Source organism: Vulpes lagopus, chromosome X (genome assembly GCF_018345385.1).
Source record: "Vulpes lagopus strain Blue_001 chromosome X, ASM1834538v1, whole genome shotgun sequence".
NCBI lineage: Eukaryota > Metazoa > Chordata > Mammalia > Carnivora > Canidae > Vulpes > Vulpes lagopus.
The window spans coordinates 71,585,313-71,601,179 of NC_054848.1; the positions used below are offsets into that span (position 1 = coordinate 71,585,313).

Genomic DNA, 15,867 nt, shown 5'->3' on the forward strand with positions numbered 1-15,867 from the left:
TGAAACCCTTGCCCAGTCCAGGTACAAGGTGACACCAGGAGGAACAACAACAGTGGTGGCAGCCACCCTCCCAGCCCTGGAGTCAGTTCCCACACTAGCTACTGCAGGTCCCTGTCTGCAGGGGCCTGGATGCTCCGGGGGTGGGGCCGCTGATCTGCACAGCTTGGGGTTCCCCGGCAGTGGTAGGAGTGTCCTTGCTCTCCTGTGTCCTCCTGGCCTCTGCCTGTCTCAGGGGGAGCACTGATCCTGGGCTCTGTCCCCCAGGGTCCTAGGCTCCAGGGCCTGCATGGCTGGTATCTTGCTCCCAGGGCGCTGCAGCCCCCTCCATTCAGAGCCACTGCCTGAGCCACCGCCCACACTGCTCCCAGGGCCCTGCCGGACGCGCGCTGCTGCCCTTTAGGGAGCTCGGCCCACAGAGTGTCCTGCGCTCTTCCCTGGGGTGCAGTTCCTTTGTTAGTGCCCCTGGGAGCCTGAGGGCATCTGTGTCCCTCCTGAGATCATGCCTGAGTTCCCTGCGAGTGCCTTTCCATCCAGGAAGATTGGTAAGGTTCCTGTTTCTCCAGGACTGGGCTTTCCTTTCCTGGAAGCACTTGCCACCTGGCCTTAGCCCGGCTCCTCACGGCTTTGGGGGGGGGGGGAGGGAGGGGGGGCTCCCCCTTGGGTGCTTTTTTATTTCTTTATTTTTTTCCATCTTCCTACCTTGATAGAAGCCTGAGCTCTTCTCACTGTAGCATTCCAGCTGTTCTCTCTTTAAATCTCAGGCGGAATTCATAGGTTTTCAGGATGATTTGAAAGTTATCTAGGTAAGTTGGTGGGGACAGGTGACTTGGGGACCCTACTATTCCACCATCTTGCACCTTTCTTTGCTGCTGCAACATATTTAATACTATCTCTAGGTATTTGTTAAATTCTTTACCAATAACAAGGGAAATATCACCAAACAAAAGATCTAGTTTCATAGATCTATGGACATTCCATTCTCTATGTTCTCCATCAACAAAAAGTAAGATACTGGATTTCAACGTTTTACATAAGTCTTCTACTTCCTTACAGTCTTTGATAAGGCCTTGCACTTAGTATGATTCTTTTTCAATAAAATACACATGCTTAAGAGAGCTTAGCAGATTCTAGATATATTGGGAATTTATTAACCAACATTTCCTCTAATGTACTAACTGCCATCACGTTATCCTCTTATATCCCCCAGATTCAACTGTGCTTTTGGAAATCCTTAAGAGAGTGACCATAATTTTATAATGATGCTGCACTTTTCAGAGAACATTTTGGAGTTATCTGGGTATAGACTGAAGGTTATTGAATTGGATCTTTTCAGAAATGCTTTTATATGAGGGCAGTGAGTAGTTGTTTCTGATCATTAGTTATGAACTTTCATAAGCCATGTTAACTAGGCTACAAAAATGCCAGTACTCATTTGATATCAGTCTGGTTTTAGCACCCAGGCCTCCTATTAGACATTGTAGCAAGGGATTCAAGTAGATATCATTGATAATAGGTTCATGGAGCAATTTGCAAAATTTGCCCTCAGTCTATATACTTGTATATCGAACATCTTTGATTAATTATATTAAGATAGGCATTGCCTATATAACTGGAACTTTGAGCTTATTGGGTTTCTGTTCTTTCAAAATACAAGCAAAAGCTATCAAAGTTGTATCTTAGTATTATGAATCAAGGTTCTTGATTTGTTCCTTAAGAGAGGAAAGGACATGTGGGACAATGTCATCTTCACATCAGGTGACCAGAAACATCATCATTTTTATTATTCTTTGCTACTGTTTGTGTGAGAAATGGAACCTCAATCATAGTGTTCCCATAGATCTTGCTGTGTGCTCTGAGCCTTTATGTTCTGCTGCCACTTTTTGTTAGTTTGTTTCAAGTTTTTATTTAAATCCCAGTTAACATATAGTGTAATATTTGTTGTCCTGATGTCTCTTAAGCTTCAATAACCAAATATATTTTATCATCACAGACTTTGGACTAGAATTGTATTCATTATATAAGGAACTTCATGAAACTTACTATTTTACTTCAATTGTGATAACAAAAAGAGCAGGACTTGTATCTTCATGTACTGTTAATACAAGGGCATTCTTCATCAGATTCTGTATCCTAGTCACTAATGCCTTATTATCTTGAAAATAGGTTGCTTCATAGACTACTGGGAAAAGAAATTGCCTTTCATATTCTTTGTCAATGTTTACTTTAATTAGCTTTAATAGTCCAGGAGTGCTTTAGTTAACCAGTAACTTTATATCACTATTAGGATTTTCTTTCCTCTTTCCCAAGATTACAACAGTCAAAATCTCAATGTTTTTATCTTCTTGCTTCTCTGTATAGATATCTTGGCAGATGTAACAATATTGACTCTTTCATATGCTCTGTGCTATTGGGTTTTGCCACACTGACTACCAGATGAAAAATGAATCCTTACTACTGGTTCACTGTGATCTCTGCACACGCATATCAGCCATCATTGTGAGAAAGAACTAAGCTGGTAAGTTTCTGTGCCCAAAGTCTGCAAAAATAGTTCTTGGCTTCTTCATCAAACATTAGCACTGATGGCAAGCCATTATGTTGGTGTCTTGATGTTTGGATCCTTAGATGGCAAAGAGTTCTTGATCTGTAGACCACCTGCAGCCCTGCTAATATGGCTCTTTCTTGAATTTTCTAGCTCTCTGGACAGTTCCAGAGAAATCTCTGGCAAGGTTTATCACCCCACACTCAAAAACTTCTATACATAAACTGAACTACAGAAGCTAACCTCACATCTAAAGGAACTGGAGAAAGAACAGCAAATAAAACCTACACCAAGCAGAAGAAGAGAGTTAATTATTAACTCTTTTTTTCCCTCTTCCTTAAAAAACAGCCATTTCAAAAGATTTTCTTTAATATCATAAAATATTTTCATGGACAAGTGAGCTAGCAAACACACATACACCAATGTGCCTTCTGACGAGATCCCCCCTGACCCCCCCCATAAAGGTGGACATGATATTGGAGAAATGAATACAGCAGATGATACAGAGAGAGAAAAATATGGATAAAAAGTATAGAATATAACATTGTGCTTGGTTATTTTCCTATGTCACAACAAAACAAAACATTTTGGTGCAAACAGTTAATTTTTCGTCTTTTCCATTTAAGTCTGGTGGAGAAAAAAATACTTTTTCTATAATAAAATATGTGTTGTTTTTTTTTTTTTACTTTTTTTTAACCTAACCTTTTTTTTCTTTTTTGCAGAAAATAATTTTGTAAACTGTCACTTGGTGGGCAGGGAGGCGAGGCTCAATGCCACGTGGGGTCCCAGCTCACGCCTGGCTGGAGGCTGGGCAAGGAGACCTAACCCAGGCGGGAGAGGGGGACGGGGGGGGGCGCAGGGCGGGGGTGCACAGCGGGCAATGAGGGCACCAGCCGGGGGTGGGTTAGAGGTCTCTCTCGCTGTACAACGCCGTGGAGAAGGACATGAAGTCCAGAGCACCCAGCTCGGCGTTGGGACCCGTGTAGGGGGCCATCTGTGTGATGCAGTACTCAGCCTGGTCGGGTGGCAGCTCTTGGCACAGCTCGTCCACGGTGATGTAGTTCTTGTCTCCAGACAGGATCTTGAAGGAGGCCATGACTTGGTCGGCTGTGTCTGTGTCAGCCATCTCCTGAGACATAAAGTCGATGAAGGCCTGGACCATCACTACCCCCAGGTGGTTGGGATCCACGATGCTCATGATGCAGGCAAATTCTGCCTCTCCCGGGGGTCGTTGCCAATATCATAACCTAAGCTGATGAGGCAGGCTTTGAACTCCTCGGGACCCAGCGTGCGTGAGTGATCCCGGTCAAAGTGGTTGAAGGGGGCCTACAATTCATCTGCTCCTGGCTGATGCCCTTGGCATCTCGGGTCAGGATCTGATTCTCCACTTTGTTGATGGTCCTGGCAATGTGATGAGGAACTGCTCCCAGCCCACACGGATATGCTCCATGGTGTAGTTGGTGAGCTTGTTGTCAAAGATAAGTGCCTCCTGGATGAGCTGGTGATCACCTCTTGAGCTGGTCGATCTTGGGCTTGTAGTTGATGATGCTCTTCTCATACTGTCGCAGGTGGCTGAGCTTTGACCACTAACTTTAAGTTAGTTTGAGCAGAACTCAATAAAATAGAGACAAGAAGAACTGCAGAACAGATCAACAAAACCAGGAGTTGGTTTTTTGAAAGACATAATAGATAAACTATTAGCCAGTCATTAAAAAGAAAAAAGACTCAAATTAATAAAATCATGAATGAAAGAGGAGACATCACAACTAATACCAAGGCAATACAAATGATTTTAAAAACCTATTATGAGCAGCTGTACACCAATAAATTAGGCAATCTAGAAGGAATGGACGCATTTCTGGAAAGCCATAAATTACCAAAGCTGGAACAGGAAGAAATAGAAAACCTGAATAGCCAAATAACCAGCGAGGAAATTGAAGCAATCATCAAAAACCTCCCAAGACACAAAAGTCCAGGGCCAGATGGCTTCCCAGGGGAATTCTATCAAACGTTTAAAGGAGAAATAATATCAATGCAACTAAAGCTGTTCTGAAGGACAGAAAGGGCCAGAATACTTCCAATCTCATTTTATGTGGCCAGAATCATCATTCCAAAACCAACGACCGCACCAAAAAGGAGAACTATAGACCAATATTCCCGATGAACAAAGATGCAAAAATTCTCAACAAGATACCAGCCAATAGGATCCAACAGTACATTAAGAAGATTATTCACCATGACCAAGTAGGATTTATCCCCGGACACACGGCTGGTTTAACACTTGTTAAGGAATCAATGTGATAGATCATATCAGCAAGAGAAAAAACAAGAACCACAGGATCCTCTCAATAGATGCAGAGAAAGCATTTGACAAAATGCAGCATCCATTCCTGATCAAAACTCTTCAGAGTATAGGGATAGAGGGAACATTCCTCAGCATCTTAAAAGCCATCTACAAAAAGCCCATAGCAAGTATCATTCTCCATGGGGAACAACTGAGAGCCTTTCCCCTAAGATCAGGAACACGACAGGGATGTCCACTCTCACCACTGCTGTTCAACATAGTACTAGAAGTCCGAGCCTTAACAATCAGACAACAAAAAGAAATTAAGGCATTCAAATTGACAAAAAAGTCAAACTCTCCCTCTTTGCAGATGACATGATACTGTACATAGAAAACCCAAAAGACTCCACCCCAAGATTGCTAGAACAAATACAGCAATTCGGCAGTGTGGCAGCATACAAAATCAATGCCCAGAAATCAGTGGCATTTCTATACACTAACAATGAGACTGAAGAAAGAGAAATTAAGGAATCAATCCCATTTACAATTGCACCCAAAAGCAGAAGATACCTAGGAAGAAACCTAACCAAAGAGGTAAAGAATCTATAATCTAAAAACTACAGAGTACTTATGAAAGAAATTGAGGTAGACACAAAGAGATGGAAAAACTTTCCATGTTCATGGACTGCAAGATTTAATACTGTGAAAATGTCTATGCTACCAAGGGCAATTTACACGTTCAATGCAATCCTTATGAAATTCCCTGGTCTTTCTTCAGAGAGTTGGAACAAATCATCTTTAAGATTTGTGTGGAATTTAAAAAGACCCCAAATATCCAGGGGAATACTAAAAAATAAAACCAAAGCTTGGGGCATCAGAATGCCAATTTCAAGCTGTATTACAAAGCTGTGATCATCAAGACAGAGTGGTACTGGCACAAAAACGGACACATAGATCAGTGAAACAGAATAGAGAACCCAGAAATGGGCCCTCAACTCTATGATCAACTAATATTCAACAAAGCAGGTAAGAATTTCCACTGGAAAAAGACAGTCTCTTCAATAAATGGTGCTGGGAAAATTGGACAGCCATGTGCAGAAGAATGAAACCGGACCATTCTCTTACACCATACACAAAGATAAACTCAAAATGGGTGAAAGATCTAAATGTGAGACTAGAATCCACCAAAATCCTAGAGGACAACACAGGCAACACTCTTTTTGAAATTGGCCACAGCAGCTTCTTGCAAGATTCATCTATGAAGGCAAGGGAAACAAAAGCCAAAATGAACTATTGGGACACAATAAAGATAAAACCCTTCTTAACAGCAAGAGACACAGTCAACAAAACTAAAAGACCTACAGAATGGGAGAAGATATTTGAAAATAACATATCAGATAAGGGGCTAGTATCCAAGATCTATTATGAACTTATTAAACTCAACAGCAAAGAAACAAACAATCCAATCATGAAATGGGCAAGAGATATGAGCAGAAATGTCACCAAAGAAGGCATACACATGGCCTCAAGCACTTGAGAAAATGCTCCACATCAGTGGCGATCAGGGAAATACAAATCAAAACCACAATGAGATACCACCTCATAGCAGTGAGAATGGTGAAAATTAACACACGGAAAATAACAAATGTTGGAGAGGATGTCGAGAAAGGTGAACCCTCTTGCCCTGTTGGTGGGAATGTGAACTGGACATTCCAGAGAATGTCTATATGGACACTATAGAGAACTATGTGCAGGTTCCTCAAAGAGTTAATAATAGGACTGCCCTACGACCCAGCAATTGCACTGCTTGGGATTTACCCCAAAGATACAGATGCAGTGAAAAACCAAGACACCTGTACCCCAATGTTTATAGCAGCAATGTGCACAATAGCCAAACTGTGGAAGGAGCATCGAAAGATGAATGTATACTCAGTCATTAGAAACGGCGATACCTACCATTTGTTTTGACATGGATCGAACTGGGGAGTGTTAAGCTGAGTGAAGTAAGTCAGTCAGAGGACAATCATCATATGGTTTCACTCATATGGGGAATATAAAAAATAATGAATGAGATTAAAGGGGAAAGGAGAGAAACTGAGTGGGAAAACTCAGTTTGACAAAACATGAAGGACTTCTAACTCTGAGAAATGAACAAGGTGTAGTGGAAGGGGAGGTGGGCAGGTGGGTGATCAGCTGATGGGCACTGAAGGGGGCACTTGACAGGATGAGCACTGGGTGTTTTAGTATATGCTGGGAAATCGAACTCCAATAAAAAACATACATTAAAAAATAAATAAAATACATAAAAATATTTAAATAAAAGAATATTCTGAGACAAAATTGGAAAATACATTGGTTGTGAAAAGGAATATGTGTAAAAGAGGAATTTATTAAGTTCAAAATAAACAAACATTTGGTTTCCTAAAAAAAAAAAAAATTGGTTTCCTATCTAAAGAATAGCTGTATTTCTGAAACTCTTGCCAGTCTCTTTTATTTTTTTTTTTTTTTTTTATTTTTTTTTTTTTAATTAACTTTTATTGGTGTTTAATTTACCAACATACAGAAAAACACCCAGTGCTCATCCCGTCAAGTGTCCACCTCAGTGCCCGTCACCCATTCCCCTCCAACAGCCGCCCTCCTCCCCTTCCACCACCCCTAGTTCGTTTCCCCGAGTTAGGAGTCTTTATGTTCTGTCTCCCTTCCTGATATTTCCCAACATTTCTTTTCCCTTCCTTTATATTCCCTTTCACTATTATTCATATTCCCCAAATGAATGAGAACATACACTGTTTGTCCTTCTCCGATTGACTTATTTCACTCAGCATAATACCCTCCAGTTCCATCCACGTTGAAGCAAATGGTGGGTATTTGTCGTTTCTAATTGCTGAGTAATATTCCATTGTATACATAAACCACATCTTCTTTATCCATTCATCTTTCGATGGACACCGAGGCTCCTTCCACAGTTTGGCTATTGTGGCCATTGCTGATAGAAACATCGGGGTGCAGGTGTCCCGACGTTTCATTGCATCTGAATCTTTGGGGTAAATCCCCAACAGTGCAATTGCTGGGTTTCTCTTCATATCGCATAAATCTTTCGCCAGTCTCTTTTAGAAACAAAATATCACCAGCATACATTTTGGTAGTTTAAGAGACTACAGGGGCTCCAAGGGTGTTTGCCATAAATCACTAAATTAGTTTTAACCAGATTTGGACAAGTATTTTGCAAAATATATGGCTTTTCAAATAAATTTTCTGTGTTCAAGGAAACAATTTATGCCCTCTTAAATCCAAAGTGTCACCATCAGAAACATCTTAATATTCATTGAGAGCCCGTTGGGTCCCTAGCACTGACCAAGTTCTAAAGTAAGTACCTTCACATTATTAAATGGATTATAATCTCACAGCTGAGATATTCACTTTTAAGTTTCAAAAAATCATGTCTCTTTGCTATCATGAAATATAGCAGAATTTTGGTTTTATAGTAATATGTGTTAAGTAAATAGAATGAAATGACCCCTGGGCACAGATCTGCTGCTGCAAACTAAGAAACTGCCTTATAGGATACCTGCTTGAATGAACCCCTGATCCTTGGAGCCAGAGAAAGACCCTTATGATCATTAAGTTGGATTGACCGACACTTCCTTGAGATAACAACAGGGGTTTCTACAGAGCACCTACAGCCACAATGTATTTAGAAGTGAATACTTTTATACAGGCATATTATTTCCAACACCTGACATTTTCTTTGCATAACAGACATACATAGTTAATTTTCAAAAGAGGAAGATGTAATCCAGTAGTGAAATAATTCCCACATCCAATTGCAGAATATTTATCTGTGTTATCTCTTTTACTGGATACTTCAGGGGTAGATTATTTCTGAAGAGCTTCAGAGTCAGATGGTTTATATAAGACACACCCCAGTGTTTGGGGATCAATTTAAGTGTGTTTTGAAAGTCCAAATGGAAAATATGACTCCTAGCAAGTCTTAATACTTCTGCCAGTAAATGTTGCTGAACCTCTTAAGCAGCAATGTATTATTTTGTCTCTTTCCACTGCCCCCTCAGTTATTCTCTGGTCTCTTGTTACTAAAAGATAATCACTTCCGGAATAAATTAAGTCACTTAGAGATTGTTTTTAAATTTGTTATGACAAGATGTGCACTCAAAATTATGACAATAAATTAAAACAGCCTTGATTTACAAGTCAGATGAGTTGGAGTATAGATTGAATAGATATAAAGAACACCATCATTTCTGACCTGAGATTGACACCCTTGTTCTCAGTTGTTAATCTCCATCATGAGTCTTTCTGGATTCTGGGTAGCATAATTACCTGACCAGATCTTTTGAATACTCAGTTACTTGCTTTCAAAAACACATTATGTCATCCTTCAACTCTCTTGGCATTCCTTTCTTTTATGAAAGAATTTTATTACAATGCTTTTGTGCCTTCTTTGCATGATTTGAAGAAAAAAATGACCATCTGGTAGAATACTCTTCAATAACAACCAAGTCTGTTACTATAGACTGAATATTTATGTCCCCCCAAAATTTACATGTTTAAATCCAATTCCCAATGTGATGGTATTAAGATGGGGGTCTTTGGGAGGTGATTAGATCCTGAGGTTGGAATACTCATGAATGGGATTAGTGTCCTTAATAAGAGACCCCAGATATCTCCCTTGCCCTTTCCACCTTGTGGGGACGCAACAAAAAAATAGCAATCTACGAATCAGAAAGTGGGTCTTCATCATACTTCAAATCTGCTGGCACCTTAAGCTTAAACTTCCAGCCTCCAGAACCATGTCACAGAAGTTTCTATCGTGCATTATTCTGTTATAACAATGTGAGATATTCTGTTACAGCATCCTGAAGAGACGAAGACACATGTTGATTTGAAATTCTGTCTTCTGTGATGCAAATAATTCATTTCTGTGCTATTACTGCATTTTTCACATGAAAACCTTATCTATTTTCCACATGTAAAATTATCTGAAGAGTTTAGTTTACTTCACTCCAGAGCCCTATACTTGTTACTTTGTTCACAATGCAGGGAGCTGCACAGACAATGAACACTTGGGTGAGTGTTGGGAGAGTGCTTAGTAGGTGACCCACAATTGTAGTCTGAAGTATTGTTTAAATGGTAGTAGTATCTAATTACTAATGGAGTCACCTTAGTAATTAGAAGACACTCTTAGAAACCTGTGATCTTTTAGTATCTGAAACTTGAAAAAAAAAAGTGATGATTTTAACTCCTCCATGATTAGGAGTTTGTTTTCCCAAACAGGACATTATTAGAATATTGGATGTAGAATAAAAATGGGTTAACAAAACATGAGAGACTCCTAACTCTGGGAAATGAACTAGGGGTGGTAGAAAGGGAGGTGGGCGGGAGGTGGGGGTGACTGGGTGACAGGCACTGAGGGGGCACTTGATGGGATGAACACTGGATGTTATTCTCTATGTTGGCAAATTGAACACCAATAAAAATTAAATTTATTTAAAAATGGGTTAAAGATGAGGGAACTAGGAAGAATGAAAAAAGTGTGACATTCTTGAATGAAGTATGTGATCAAGCCAGATATTCCAGATTTAAGCCAGTAGAGTGTCAGATAAATCAAGTAAAATAAACTTGGCAACATTAAAAATATCTTTGTAACATTTCAGAATAGAAAGAAACATCTCTAAGTAAAAGTATAGTATTCTTTCATAGTTACACAGATATGCTGATATTATCTTTATTTTTTACTTACCTAAATTTTTTATTGTGGTAAGAAACTTAAACTGAAATCTACCTTTTTAACAAATTTTTAAATGCACAGTATAGTATTGCTATCTATAGGTATAGTGTTGTATAGCACATCTCTAGGACTAATTCATCTTGCTTAACTGGAATTCTATATGGTTGATTAGCAGCTCACCATTTTCCCCTCCCTCCAGTCTTTGACAATCACTATTTGACTCTCTATTTCTATGAGTTGGGCTCCTTTATAGATATCTCATCTAAGTAGAATCATTCAGTATTTGTCCTTCTGTGATTGGCTTATTTTATGTGGCATAGTGTCTTTTAGATTTATCATATCTGTCATATGGGATAGGATTTCCTTCTTTTTTAAGACTTAATAATATTCCACAAGGCAAAAAAACAAAACAAAACATATATCCAAGACAGCAATTGAGAATAAGGTCTTATTTTGAAAGATTTCTTAAAAAAAAAATGAAAGATTTCTTAACACTGTGACTTACCATATTAATTGTTACATGGGTTTTTCAACTTTATATAGTTACTAAAATATTGAACATGGAGAAAAACAATAGATCTAATTGAGAGGTGTAAGGTCTGATCCAACCAGCCAGCCCAGTCAATCAGCTATTGAACAAATATGCATTCAGCATCTGCTATATGTTAAACACCATCAAAAGTACAAGGGTATATAAATTATTGATCCCACATTCAAGAAATTCACAGTCAAATATAGACAACAAAATATGGACATTAATAGAAAATAATGAGACCACTCATTAATTTATACTAATTCGTGACCCGCATCTATCTAGAAAGGAATTGAGAGGACTTATAATATGACAAATAGAATAGTAAACTAGAAAAAGATATAAACCAAGGGGAGAAGGACAACGTATGTATATTAATTATAAAAGTAAATGAAATTGTGGTAATTGAAGTACAATGGTGGCTCCGAGCTTCCAGAAAACCAGGACCAAACAAGATAAAAGTTATGAAAAGTAGGACCCATATCAAATCCATATCAATACTCAGTAAAGACAGTTTCCAATAATGCTAATTTCTATCAGGCAATTCATTGGAAGGTGCAATGAAAAATTAATACTTTTAAGATAGATGCAGAATATTTCATAATTTTGGGGAGCCTGTGTGGCTCAGTCAGTTGAATGCCTGACTCTTAATTTTGGCTAAGGTTATAATCTCATGGTTGTGGAATCAAGCTGTGTGTGGGGCTACATGTTCAGTGTAGAGTCTCCTTGAGATTCTTTCTCTCTCTCTCTTCCCTTCCCCCTCATGCTCTTTCCATCTTTCTTTATCTCAAAATAAATGAAATCTTTAAAAAAAAGAATATTTCATAATTGTTAATAAAAGATGAAAGGGCAAAATACAAGGGTAATCCTGTGAAGGGAATTTTAGATGGGAGTAGATTAAAGTAGTTGAAGCACAGTTTTCTGCAGTCTCAATAATAAAAGTATAGAACTTATAGCAATAATTCCAAGATACTGGCCTGTAGACTGGTGATTACCATGCTTCTGTTTTTACTAATGCATGGAAAATGGGGAAATAAATAAAATATTGAGTTTTAAACAACGCTTACTTTGTTTAATTTAATGGTCTTTTATTCTGAGATTATTTCTTCCTTCATTACATGTTACTGGATATTCTATTTTTTAAAAGTAAGGTGGAAAATTTAAAATGAAAAAGATAACCTGAGATTGTACTTAAAATGGAAGATAGTGTTTTGAAGAGAAATCTAATTAAAAAAAATCTAACTCCAGTATCCCAGGCTTCATTAGCTTGTAACTAAAACAAAATCCTTGCTATAGCCAAACTGTTATATCATGAACTCCTCATTTAATCAATTCCATACCCCAAAATATCCCCAAGTTTTAGTATATTGTCTCACATGTGTTTCATAATGCATTCTTTCAGATTTTCTCTTTTGTGCTCCATGTTTTGAAACTATAGGGCTATCTCATTAGCTAGTAACTATTTTAAATTTGCTACTCTCTTAAGTTATTGCACACATAGTCCTACTCACCAGCCTCTGAGGAGGAAGACAGCTGTCTCCTTAAATAAGAATTACCTCCTCATAGGGTCGTTGAAGGCAATCATTGAAAAAAAAATGCACATAAAGCACTTAGAAGGGGGCAGGCACATGGTAAGCACTCAATAAATGGTACTGACAGTTATATTTATCTTTGGTCTTTACTAGCATGGCCCTTATGATAGATGGTATCATTCCCAATTATTCACTCTCTCCATAAGAGGGTTACATATTCTCATCTGTGGCCATGTGACTTGCAGTGTTTTCATGCAGAGTGTATACCTCATTGATTTGCAGCTTGACCTTGTGACTTTTTTAGTCAATAAGGTATGAATGAAATATGTGCTACATCTGAGCTGAAGCTTTCAGAGACTTAAATAGAAATCGCTATTTCAGTTTAGATCCCATAATGAAAAAATACAGATTGCAGAGCCAGAGCTGACCCACAGTTACTGACTGGGAATTAAAAAAAGCAACCAAAAATTATTGGTTGTTAAAGCAATAAAATTTATTTTACCTTAGTATAGCCTCAAACAAGCTGATACATATCTTCATATGTATTTTCAGTTACTGTAAATACAGAATCTTTAGTTAGTATAAATACACAAGTTACTTTCCCGTATCTTCTTCAATTATTGTACATATACCAGCTCCTGATTGTTCATCCTATTTTTTACTCTTGCTTTGTAATTCCTTCTTGCTTTCAGTTCCATCAGACTATGACAGCTAAACTATTATTTGTTTAACTTAAATTTTCCTAAGTGTGGAACACATACTACTGGTATGACACAGGCACATGATATGTGATTTATAATGAGAATATTAAACTCTTTTCTATTCTCATTTAGTTTTTCCAATTACTTTAATGAAAATTCCCAGTTTGGGGCAAGTTTGTTGTTAGCAACTCTCAAACAGTTGTTTGAGGCAAGTTTGTTGTTAGCAACTCTCAAACAGTCCCTTCAGAAAAATACAAAAAAGTGATCTTTGAACTAGGCAACTAGAACTAGCAACATTATGTAGTTGGAATATAATAATATTATTTAATCCATATTGTATTAATTATATGGTCACTTATATTAATAACAAGTGATAATGGTCTACCACTTGTAATATAGCTCCCTTTTAAAATAAATTCATTTATTTAAATAAAGAAATGAGCTTATTTCAATAAAATTTCAAGTGCTGAGGTTTGGATTTCTGTTCTATCTAAGGGCTTTGCTTCTAGCCTTTAGTATTGGGAAGGTATCAGGCCTGGCTCTTGGATTTATACATTTAACTCCTGCTCCAGTATAAGTTTCTGGGCCTGATACTTTAAAATATAACTCCAGCTTCTGAAAGCCAGGTAGGTGGTGACTGAATTGGAGGACTCTTGGCTCATCACATCCAACAAATACAACTAGATGGCTATAAAGTCATTCTAAATATCCCAGAAATAGATCTGAAAACTGAGAGAACAAATTTCACAACAAAGGGAGAGAAGAGACAACATCAAAGAAAGTAGGAAGTGTGGAGATGTGGTTTAGGGGAGAAACAGATATTGGCTGCTATGGAGGAGAAGGAGTCATAGTCACAGGGAAGGAAAAATGAGAGAGAAGCACACAGGGGAATACACAAGAAGGTCCCTGAAGACATTGCCATGAAAATCAAGAGGTGCTGAATTTCATGAGTTCTTGCAGTAAGTGGGGCCTATAGACCGGAATATTAAAAGTCAGCAAGTTTGGCTGGGCTAGAGCCTGGAGAACACTGTGCTGCTCTTGAGTGGGAGGCAGGCCAACACCCTGAGGGCATACAGTTTGGAAATACCAATCTGAAGAACACTTTGGGCACAGAGTGGGGAGATTTGCTCTTCTCAGAGCATGTCCCCGAGAGGAAGCATTCACATAGACACCTCTCTGAAGACAAAGAATCTGGCTGGAACCATCTCCTCCCCCATTACACAGCATAAACATAGAGCCAAAGGTGGGAAGCAGCACAGTGCAACACTGGTTACCTTACTTGCCTTTACCAAGCCTCACATGTCTGTCTGTACACCAGTGGGACTCCTTTTCTGAGTCATGTTCACCTAAGACTCAGGGTGACAGGTACCTCCTACAAAAGACCAACACAAATCCTTGCCCATATCACATCTCCTGATCAGATAGTGTTGCAAGGCCTCAGTCCTGGTGGAGGTGGTGACAGGTCTCATTTCACAAGCAGATCAAATCACACCTAGTTAAAACTCACTACATTCAGACCAGGGGCCAAACACTGCATACAACAGGCAAGAAGAGACTCTGCAGAATACTGGCCTGAAAGAGCAGCCAGAGCACAGCAGCAGAGCTCATGCAACAAAGACTGCAGTCATTCCCTGAAGTGCCATGCCCTGGGTACTACATTAACTCTTCTTGATAAGGCTATTACTTTCAGGAACAGAGGACATAGCTGGCTTTTCTAACACAGAGAAGAAGGCAGAGGCTTAGATAAAATGTCAAGAAGGAGGAATTTATTCCAAATGGAAGAACAAGATCAAGCCACAGACAGAGGTCTAAGCAAAAAAGATATAAGTAGTGTGTCTGATGGAGAATTGAAAGCAACAATTTAAAGATACTCACTGGGATTGAAAAAAGTGTGGAAGACATCAGTGACACTCTTAAAACAGAGATAAAAGAGTTAAAAAGGAATAGTAAGAGATGAAGAATGCAATAAAGATATTGGAAAAGGTGTGATGCAATGAACAGAAGGCTGGAAGAAGCAAAGGAATTAATGACCTAGAATGCAAAGAAACAGGAAGCTATGATGTTGAAAAAAGAGAGAAAGAAGAATTATACAAAGTTAAACGACTTAGGGAACTCAGTGACTCCATGAAATGTAATAATATTTGTATTATAGGACTCCCAGAATAAGACAAAAAAAAGGCAACAAATTTTTTTCAAGCAATAATATCAGATGGCTTCCCTAACTTGATGAGAGAAACAGACATCCAGATCAAGGAGGCACAGAGAAATCTCACCAAAACAAACAAACAAACAAACAACAACAAAAAAAAAAAACAGGCCCCATGATAAGATATATTATAATTAAATTTGCAAAATATGGTGATGAAAAAATCTTAAAAGCAGCAAGACAAAGGAGACTTTAACTAATAAGAGAAAACCTATAAGGTTTATAGCAGAGTTTACAACAGAAACTTAACAAGCCAAAATAGAGTGGCATGATATAGTCAAAGTGCTGAATGAGAAAAATCTGCCTCCAAGAATACTCTATCCAGTA

The 15,867-nt window shown here is 38.5% G+C and overlaps 1 pseudogene; it reads right to left on the bottom strand.

Moving 5' to 3' along the window:
- Window positions 1-3,443: 3,443 nt before the first annotated feature.
- The window catches only part of LOC121482574, a 105,331-nt pseudogene continuing 92,907 nt past the window's right edge, over window positions 3,444-15,867 (bottom strand).